Source organism: Hipposideros armiger, unplaced genomic scaffold (assembly GCF_001890085.2).
Source record: "Hipposideros armiger isolate ML-2016 unplaced genomic scaffold, ASM189008v1 scaffold_75, whole genome shotgun sequence".
Classification (NCBI taxonomy): Eukaryota; Metazoa; Chordata; class Mammalia; order Chiroptera; family Hipposideridae; genus Hipposideros; species Hipposideros armiger.
In genome coordinates this window covers 2,863,813-2,870,557 of record NW_017731425.1, presented here as the reverse complement: position 1 = coordinate 2,870,557, position 6,745 = coordinate 2,863,813, and the positions used below count along the sequence as shown (strand labels likewise).

The following is a 6,745-nucleotide window of genomic DNA, read 5'->3' as shown; positions in this document are numbered from 1 at the left end:
GCAGCCCAGCTCCAGGTTGAGCTGTTGTTCAGCATCTTAGCTGTAGAGGGCAGTGTCACTGGCCCTCATATGTGGGATCCGACCCGGGGTCCTCTGGCGTCCCAAGCCAGCTTTTAACCAATGGGCCACTTGGCAGGCCCTATTATTTTTTTAAATGAGTTAAACAAGTCACGTTTCTTGAAATATCAGTGTGAACTTGTGCTTTGGGGGAAATTTCATTGGAATTGGCAAACTTAGCTTATTCTATTCATAGAAAGGCTTTAGCTCAGACTTGTAAATCTGCTCAAAGGATCCTGGAAGCCTAGAATCTTTTGACTTGAGTAAACTTTGCAAAGTTAAGATGAACCCATAACTTGTTGCACTTCGATTGGTTTCCCAAGCACCCTTGTTTTTCTTTGCTTTGCTTTGATTTGTATCCCTTCCAAAACAAGCTGATGTAATTTGGTGTGTGTGTGTGTGTGTGTGTGTTTGTGTGTGTGTGAAGTCTTTTAGAGAAGAAGCACTTTCTTTCACAGTTCTTAGTGGGAAATCGACAAGGTCTATAAGCTTACCTGATTCTGTTTCTTCATAGAGTGGATAAGCTCTTCCTCTCTTGAATGACAATCCTATTTTAGTTTCAACCTGTGACTTCCCTGCTTTAAGGACCTTGGGTTTCAACAGATTTCAGTTTTAGGGGTGTGTGTTTCTGTTTTGGCTAGTGTCCATTTGAAAGTTTCCAATATCTTGCCAATATTTTTATCCCCCAGCACTCCAAAATGCATCTGCTAAGTTAAGGACATGCCCCTAACCACGGTGCCATCATCATTTGGGGTCTAAAAACTGGGTGCGTTTTATACAGTGGTTGTATGAGTGCAAAAACAAGCGCAAAAAAGCGGGAAATGCAACTAAAAAAACCCCTACAACCACTGTATAAGACACACCCAGTTTTTAGACCCTAAATTTTTCGAAAAATGGTGCGTCTTATACATGGGGAAATACATACGCTGGTCTCTGGACATTGCCAGATGTCCCCTGGGTGAATGGAGGAAGAGGTGGCAAAATTGCCCTTAGTTAAGAACCATTGCTCTAGAAACGCTTTAGGGTTCATTATTGCGTTGAGGTTGACTCTGTTACTGATGAATTTCTGTGGAGGTACATTTCTTGTTATGATGAGAAATTATTTTAAGCCCTGTCTCTGTTTGAGAACCCAGAAATTTCAACATATCACTGGCCAAGGGATTGCATCTGTTGGCAGAGGACAACTGAGTGAGTGTGTGTGTGTGTGTGTGTGTGTGTGTGTGTGTGTGTGCGCGAGAGAGAGTGCGCACCTTCCGTGATTTTCACACTTTAGCGGGATCCTTGTTATCTGATACTGTTGGGACCTGTAGGTGGTTGTGTAATTGGAAAAGTCCAGTTAAGTTGAAGCAGGGAATGATTTAAAAAAGAACGCTAGTTTAAAATTATGTTTTAATTAAGGCCTGTAAGTGGACATACAAGCCCAGGCCTTTCTGAATGGGACCGCTGATTTTTTCTGCTTAGTCTTTCTTACCCTTGATCTGTCACTTAAAATTACAGTTCTGGGGTTTTTGTTTCGTTTTGTTTTTTATAAATTTTATTGGGTAACAGTGTGTTTTTCCAGGACCCATCAGTTCCAAGTCAAGTAGTTGTTTCAGTTTAGTTGTGGAGGGTGCAACCCAGTGGCCCACGTGGGAATCGAACCGGCAACCTTGGTGCTATGAGCCTGCACTCTATGAGGCAACTGGCCGCCCTGTTTTGTTTTGTTTTTAAGTGAAGTAAAAACTTATAGATACTTGTAAGGCTATCAGGAGCCTTTTAGAATTTTGCCCTTTTTTTCCTGTCTAGTTTAAAAGTTGCATTTAATTCTCAGCCTTTTTTAAAAAAAGTTATTTGCCATAATTTAACCTTCCTGAAATATTTGGCTTAGTTTTCCTAGGCTAAAACTCCATTTTTTTTTGCATCGTTTAAGATTTAGTTTAGTTACATGCAGCAGGTAGAGTTGGCATAAACATATCTAGAAACATGTCCGTCTTAGCTGGTGGGAGCACTGGTGTGTGGCGGTCGTAGAGGGTAGCTTCCTGGCCAGATGTCTGTGGTGAGAGCAGGTACCAGTTAGTGGTTAAATGGGCAGGTCTGTTTATAGCCCCTGCTATATTCTGGTGTGTGGAGAGCTCCGGTGGGAGATGGTACCCTTTGTAAGTGTGTGCCATCTTAGGCTTTGGAAGATCTGGGTGCAGCCTCAGTTTTATCACTTTCTCATTGGATTTGGGACAAGCACCCGAGTGGCCCCAGGCTTCTGCCTGCTCATCTGTCAAGTGGGAATGATAGTAATGCCTGTCTTAACTATGGAGCAGGTTATCTGCAGGTTACTCACAGGTCACTTAACAGGGTACGCCTTTGTAAATGTTCCATGGGACACTGGTATGTTATTAATGACCCAGCTATGGCTGAGCCCAAGAATGGACTTGCTCTTCTGAGGATGTGTTGGCTGCTGCTTGCTCTTTGACCACAGAACACTTGAACCCTCACAGTAAGAGCTTTGGAATAGGAAATGGAAGAGGCTTTGCCCCGTGTACATGCATACCCATTCCTGAGGAAATAGCTCTGGGCTCCTACCATGCTGATGGGGAAGCCACGTGGTGTGGCGGGGTCTTTGTCATAGGTCTTGCTTGAATGGAGATTTCTAGCTTCTCAGTGGTGAGCCCACAGAGCAGGCAGGGATGAGGAGGCAGAAGGTAGGAGGACCAGCGGCTTGGCTGGAGTGTAAGAGGCAGCCAAGGTTCTCATCACAGGTCCTTTAACCATGTTTTGACACGCATACAAAAACGAGTGATTTGTGAGGACTGCACCATCCTGGAGGAAAAGAAGTAATTGTTTCGGTGTAACACTTTAGGGTCTTTTGGAAAGTAAGAAATTTTATTTATTTTTGCCAGGATGCTGCTTTCATTCTTTCGTCAGCAGGTTGACCAATGTTGGAGATGTCTGCCAGTCTTGGGCTGGTTGAATGTTTATATAAGTCTTGCACTGATCCTGAGCCTGCATAAAGTAGAGCTCATTCAATTGCTCTTTGTAGCCTTCCTCCCTGTCCCCAAGGGATGCTAGACTGGGCCTAGTAGGTAAAGATGTTACTTTGTGAATACTTGTGTAACCTGAAGAAGACTGAAATTGTGTAGCAGTTAGCATCAGGGAAACCGAGGAATCATTAGTGTAAATTGTTATTAGTATAGCACAAATTTTACCCTAAGCGGGCATTACTGTTTTGACATGGGAATTGACAAAAGGGGAAAAAACAATCAAGGAGGCTACTACTTTGTTAGGGAACCCCATCCGTCCGTCCATCTATCCGTCCGTCCCTCCCTCCCTCAGTCCGTCTGTCCCATCCATCCATCCATCCATCCATCCATCCATCCATCCATCCATCCATCCGTCTGTCCGTCCATCCAGGTACTCTGTTAGGCACTAGGGATACTGCAATGCAAAAGACAAAGGTCTCTACCCTCACAGAGCCGACATTGTTCTAGGGGAATCTAGGTCCCAGCACACTGTCATTCTAGAATCAAGGATTCTTCCTGCCCAGTTTCACTGGGCAAGACATGGAAAGAGAATGTGTGATCGAGGAACAGCCAAGCCTAGGTCAAACAGCAAAATACAGGCCGAGGTAGGTTCCTATGGTCAGAGAAGGCAGAAGGTGTGATGGGCGCACACTGAGCTTGGTGACATCACTGGAGACAGCCTGGGAGAACTCCAGTAAGGACAGTGCAGGCCGTCAGCTAAGTGTGGGGCCAATTTGGAACAAAGGCTGTGGAAGGGACAGGTTTGTGTGGTACCTGTGGCTGAAGCTCAGCTGCTAACCTTACCTGCCCAGGCTCGGAGAGGACCCCTTCAGCCACACACTTGCTCATCACTGAAGGCCCGTTTGAAATCAAGGGTGAAAGCAGAGCAGCAGGGAGGTCTGCATGGGGCAGTGGGAGGTGTAAGAGCTGATGCTTACCTTAGCCAAGGAACGCCCGTCACGTCTCCGCATTTGGTTTCTTCACCTGTGAAATGAGGCCTGTGTCTCAAAAGTCTCTCCTGGTTTGAATTAAGAAAAAGAAAAAAAATCTTAACATTGTTAAGAATGTAACCAGTTGCCTCTTTGATCTTTGATCAGTGATCTGCCTTAGTAGAAGGGACCTAGCTTTTCCTGGTTTCTGCTTCCTTTGGAGTGAATGAAGAATGTCTCTTTTCCAGGTGACCAGGTCCCTATCAGCATGTGCAGAATCCCAGGCAGTGCGAACGTTAATAGCCACCCAGCAACACTGGGTCGCTCTGTGAGTGTACCTGTAATCTGTCACCAGGCCTGCTGTGCCCTGCAGTAACTCCAGCTGAGAGGCAAGACTGAGCAGAGCAGTGGGCCTCTGCAACCAACTGCAACCCTGAAAGCAGAGAGGATTCCTGAACCTGATGGAAGCAATCAGTGTTCCTGATGAGCCATGGGCCCATTGAGCAAACGTTTGGGTCTTCTGGTGGGCTTCTTAACTATTAAGGAGTTAACAATACTTCTGCCATGCTTAAACATTAACCAGAGGGCTTCCTCTACTGTTATCTGTTATCAACAATTACTTGGAACGTTTTCTGGCAGTCGAGCTTTGTTTTTCCTCTGAGGAGATGCTAGAGCAGGATGAGAATAGACATTAGGCCTCAACCAGGGAAGATTCTTGATTCTGTCCAAGAAACACTGGCCTTGTGGCTACATAGAGCTTGCCTTCTTGACATTTTGTAACCTCCTGTCAACAGCCCTCTCTCTCTTTCCCTCCCTCCTTCCCTCCCTCCCTCCCTCCCTCTCTCTCTCTCAGCCCTCTGCTCTCTCCTTTCTCCCCTCTCCCTGCTCTCCCTCTCTCCCCTGTCCTTTAGGGTTCATTATTGCGTTGAGGTTGACTCTGTTACTGATGAATTTCTGTGGAGGTACATTTCTTGTTATGATGAGAAATTATTTTAAGCCCNTCACAGACGTGTGCCTGATTGTCAGGTGTCCCTGAGTTATTCACACACATTGGTGAAACCCTTTGCCATATACCTTTATTGAGTAAAATCAGCCATATTCCATTTTCTTGCTTAATAAGTCTTACAGAAAAATACCTGCACAGACAGAACAGCCCTTCAGCTGTTGAGTCAGCTTGTTGGATGTTGAATTCTTTCTGAAGACCTTCCCCACATCAGAGTTCAGAATTAGAGGTGCTTGCCAGTCTAATTCATGGTGACTCAAGCCCACCGCAGCATCTTACAGGCACCCCAACCAAACCTAGCATAGAACCAGATTTCTCTTCTCTCCCTGAATCTGTTTCTCTTGGTTTCTTGTCTGTTACTCAAGCTGCATATCTGGTATCTTTCTAGACCCTCTTTCCTTCTCTGGCCCCATGATGCCTCTGTCCATGCACATCAGATTGTAAGCTTCTTGAGGGCAAGACTGGGAGGGTTTTTTCCCTCCCTTTTTAAAACTACAAATCAGATCTTTCCCCATCATTTACAAAAGTGTTTTTCCCCCATATTTTATTATGAAAAATTGCACGGCCGGCCGAGTGGCTCAGTTGGTTAAGAGCTCGCTCAAGAGTGCGAGTTCTGAGCAACAGGGTCTCCGGTTCGATTCACGGCCCGAGCCGAGCTGCCGCTGAGCTGCCAACACGTGGCAGGATGGCTCAGCTAAAAAAAAAAAAAGAAAAATTGCAGACATACAGGAAATGTGAAAGAATGGTATGGTGAACACCTATATACCCGCACCTATATTCTACCAGGAATATTTTACTATATTTGCTATATCACATACTTGTCCATCTGTACATGTGATATGTCTTTAACATTTGAAAACTGAACACATGTATATCCAGCACATGGTAGGTGCTCAGATGTGTTAAATCAGCGGTTCTCAACCTTTCACAGGGGTCGCCTAAGACCATCGGAAAACACATATTTTCAAAGGTCTTAGGAACTGAGACACCACTCCTCTATCCATCTCCAGGCCCACATGCAGATACGCCCACATACGAGTACCCGGCGACCCCTGTGAAAGGGTCGTTCGACCCCCAAAGGGGTCGCGACCCTCAGGTTGAGAACCGCTGTATTAAATGGATGTGACAATTTTTTTGAGGTTCGCTTTTCATTGTTTCTACCCCTTTTAGATCCAGATAGCGCCTCTGTGTGCGCTATCTTTATCTCTATCCCTCTATGTCTCTATATCTCTATTTCTGTCTCTCAAGTTGGGAATAGCCTTAGGGATCTTGATTGTGATTCAGACACTCAAGGGAGAATCCAGGAGGGTCTAGTGGCTAGAGGACCACCAGGCCGGAGTTTGCTTTGGCAACTGTGTTACATGTGAATGATTTGCCCCCCTCACATTTCCTGGAGCAGAGCCCATTCCTTTCCTTCTTCTCATCCCTCCCTTTGCCTTCTGGTGGTATGGCCATGTGACTGCAGGGAGCATGGGCCCATTTTGTCCAAAGGTGTTTGTACAACAGGGGGTCTGCTGTAGAGTGTGCAGTTGGCCTGTTGGTGGAACTTCTGGTAGATTTCAAACAAACTGGTTTGAAACATCTCTAGTGTGAACATTATTATTATTTTTTATTTTTATTTTTATTTTTTAAAGATTTTTTTTTATTGGGGAATTGGGGGATGAGAACAGCGCTAGGGAATTGGGGGAAGGGGAACAGACAAGTTGCTGTCCTTTTGTTCTTCAGTCTAGTTGTGGAGGACGTTGCTTCACTGGCCCAAGTTG

General features: G+C 45.3%; 1 protein-coding gene across 2 annotated transcripts in view; it reads left to right on the top strand.

Moving 5' to 3' along the window:
* Positions 1 to 6,745, top strand: part of ZNRF3 (zinc and ring finger 3) — a 171,188-nt gene that overhangs the window by 36,083 nt on the left and 128,360 nt on the right. Inside the window, exon 1 of one of the 2 annotated variants that reach the window (XM_019643233.1) lies at positions 4,482 to 4,502. The exons of the other annotated variant lie outside the window; for it this stretch is intronic. The gene's annotated coding sequence lies outside the window, so the exon portion shown is untranslated. Of the gene's footprint in view, positions 1 to 4,481; positions 4,503 to 6,745 lie in introns of those variants that run through there. 2 annotated transcript variants of the gene reach the window in all.